This window comes from Lepidothrix coronata, unplaced genomic scaffold (assembly GCF_001604755.1).
Source record: "Lepidothrix coronata isolate B3197 unplaced genomic scaffold, Lepidothrix_coronata-1.0 Scaffold12, whole genome shotgun sequence".
Classification (NCBI taxonomy): domain Eukaryota; kingdom Metazoa; phylum Chordata; class Aves; order Passeriformes; family Pipridae; genus Lepidothrix; species Lepidothrix coronata.
In genome coordinates this window covers 10,015,392-10,019,015 of record NW_016690192.1, presented here as the reverse complement: position 1 = coordinate 10,019,015, position 3,624 = coordinate 10,015,392, and positions in this window count along the sequence as shown.

The following is a 3,624-nucleotide window of genomic DNA, read 5'->3' as shown; positions in this document are numbered from 1 at the left end:
AAAGCCTTATTATTCTTCATTGGCTAACTGTACTTTAAGACAGTCAAAACTGTTTAAAGACAGCTGAATTGAGCTGTAGGACTTATTTTAAAAGGAAGTACAAGATTGTAAGCCTAAAAACTTGACACAAGTTTAGAAATTAATTTAAAAACAAATTAAACAGATGATATATTATTTATTTTTATACTTAAATCAGAATAAACATTCACTGCTAACAAACTGGATATAGAATTTTTATCCTCTCACATGATTTGAGGAACTTCATTGCAGGCTTTAGACTCAAGAGTATGTGGGACTTACCGAGTCTTTCCTTCATATAAGATGGGAGGAAGACTCTAGGAGAGACCCAACTCTCTGATGGCTATGGGCATTCCTTACAATAAAGTTTCTCCCTACAGTCTTAAAAGCTGAGTGGGTAAGGACTTCAGTTAGTGGAAGGATAACCAATTGAAGCAAAATTCTGGATCCTTTATTTTAGGGCTACTTAAAAAGAGCAGGAGATGTTCTAGCAGCTGAAAAAAACATTTAAAGAAAAGCTTTTTTTGTAAAAGTCTGTTGACAGATGAGAGCAAGAAAATGTAAAACTACTATTCAGCAAGCTAAAAACTGATTTAACTCTTAACTGTAAGTAACACAGGAGGAGCCAAAGCAAGAGAATCTACATGCTTGTTTAAAGATTTCAATCCTTCACACAGCATGAAAACAAGCAGAGCATTGCACAGGTGTGATGCTAATTATTCTACAATTATACTGTGCATACAAAAAGCCCAGTGCATTTGGGCTGCAATACACATAGGAGTACACATATAGGGCAGTCATTCACTATGTGTAAGGATTTCAAGGATTAGTGCCCATATTACTGTACTGGCTACCTTGCAAGTCCAACCCTAAACAAAACAAAAAATGCAAACAAAACCCCACTAAATATTTGTCAACATTTCTCAGAGCAAAAAGATTTAAGTTCTAGCTCCAGAAAGAGGTAGTTAGAATGTGAGTTGCATGTATTCTTCAGCACAACTATAAACCAAGAACACCATTCAGTACTCCTATAGAAGATTAAAAACACATCAGGATGCTTCCAATAGAAATAAAAATAGCATTAGCATCATTGTGCAAGTCAAATCCTGCAATTCTTTTGCAAATTCTCACCTGAAACATTCCATGCAGTTTTCACTACTCAGATCAGCCATACCACACCTTCTCTGTTGATTCTACTCAAGACACTAAAAAGTTATGCAGCCCATGCACTGAAACAGGATTAGAGAGATCTTGCCTGTAATGTAAAGAAGCCATTTTTATTCCCAAAAGATGTTTTTAAACATCCTGAAATACTTTTCACTCAGTGTCACTTTACCATCTGCAAAATTTTTTCAACCCTCTCAATACTGCTTCCAGCATAAGATCTACCATAAATTCCCTCCAACTGCTTTTCCCTAATCAGCTGACTCTCCAAGAAACACCATTAGCAATCAGTTATCATCTGGAGTGTGAAGCATCAACAACTACATTTTAAGTCCAGTTTTTCACTCATCTTTCATTTAAAGTGGTCTTTAGGTATGGGGGATACAAACATGCTCTCAAATTTTTTGTGGTTTTATAAATGGTTTTCACTTGGTGTACTCAACATTCCAAGAAAGTTATTCAGAAAACAATCTAGGGAAAGGTATATCCTACTGCAACCAACACTTATAAAGAGTGAGGCAGTTGACAGCACATAGCTGGTCTTTGGGGAATTCAAAGGAATCTGTTAAGCAGAGATGTGTAAATCAGCAGGCACCTTTCTCCAGAACTGCATAAAATCGTAGTCTTTACTTCTGAGATTCTGAACCAAACAAACGCTATCTTCACTCAGTTTGGAACGAGAAGGTGTGTGTGTGTGTCTTACCAATGGTGTCACCTGAACAGGCAGCCATCACTCCCTCTGAAATTATGTCCACACTTCACTCATCTAGGAAAATTAATTTCATAAAATGTTAGCTACAAAAGGGACCCAGGGACTCCATTAGAAGTTCCTTCTAAGCCTATGGAAAAGGGTAATTTTGTCCATTATAACCAGCAGTTGTTCCCTCCACCCCCCAAAATCTGTCATCCAAGTATAAGCTATCCTTTAACACACTTCATACATGAGAACTACTACTATAAAGAAGTAGTAAATTACATGTTTTAGATAACAGTCAAATCACGAATGCTTTGAATTCAAAGATCCTGATGCCATCCCATAGGGATAAAATGACTGCAGCAATGGAAATAAAAAGTACTGAGATCCTGAGTAGAAGGACTTAGCTGAGTAGAAGCAATTTCATTCTCTCCGACTAATAAAGGAGCCATAGACAAAGAGAGAAAAACTCACCACTTGCAGAAATTTGGGCAGCATCTCAATTCTCTTAACTACTGCAAACAAGGTCTCATGCTAAAGCTCTCTCCAATTTCTAGAACACTGATACGCTTCCTGTTAACTTGTCTGGGAAGAGATTACAAGATGCATCTTTCTCTTGTAAGGCAAGAGACCTACAAGTAGAACACAAATAGCTGAGTGACCAGCTTGTAAGGCAGAAGGGGAGTTACACCTTAAAAGTAATGCAAATATCAATCTCTAGCCTTAAGACTGAGAGCAGGAGAATGAGTATTTAGAGGTCTAGGGAGCCTTTTTGTTATTATAAGCTTGCACAGCTAAAAGAGATACTGTTCAAACAGCTGCAGGCTTAACACATCTTTCAACCAACCCATGCAGCTTCTGGTTCCAAGCTGACACTTACAGGTACAACAATGTAGTCTACATCATGCTGATTTTTTAAAATAGAAATAAAAAAATATAAGGCCATAAATAGGAGGTCAAGACACCAAACTCAGCTCCCTCTCTTTCCTCATGCTGTTGTATCTTCTACTCTCAAAGTTACACTAAAAGGCAACAGCTAAATGACTGCAATGCACAGCATTCTTCAGAGATGATTGCTACTAGGCTGTTAGGTGGCCTAGTATCTAAGTCAAGTACTCCCCCAAAACACTTGCACACTTCCCCTCATTGTAGAATTCATCACTGAAAAAGCAAATTGGTTTACAGGTGAGGTTAGAAGTATTGTCATACCACCTCTATACAGTGATGACAATTAATTAACAAAAGGGCTCTCCAACAGAAACGTGCAACATTATACGTATGATCAGATTTTTAAAAAACAATCCCCATAAAGACCACCAGAGATTGTACAGTTACTTCTGTTACACTACCACATCTAGGGAAAAATAATGCAAGTTACTTTGCTGCACTTAAAAACCGTTAAATCAGACATTTCACTTCTCATTAGTCAAAAGTTAGATTAGCAGGAACTGCAGAAAAAACACAGGTGTACTTAAAAGTAATTTCTAAGATAGACAAGAGTACACCACATGTAAATATACAGAAAACACACTTCCCCAAGATATGCTATGAAGGCTCAAGTCCTTATCTCTCTTTAGGTGGAGTCTGAATATATCAAAAATCAGCAATAAACAACACAAGTCACTAAGATGCAGCTATAAATTTTAAATAATTTCAATGACAATATCAATCAAGATCTAATTGGAAACCAATTTAGTAGTCAGCATAGGGAAATTCTTGAAATACTTAACTACAGACACTTTAAACAG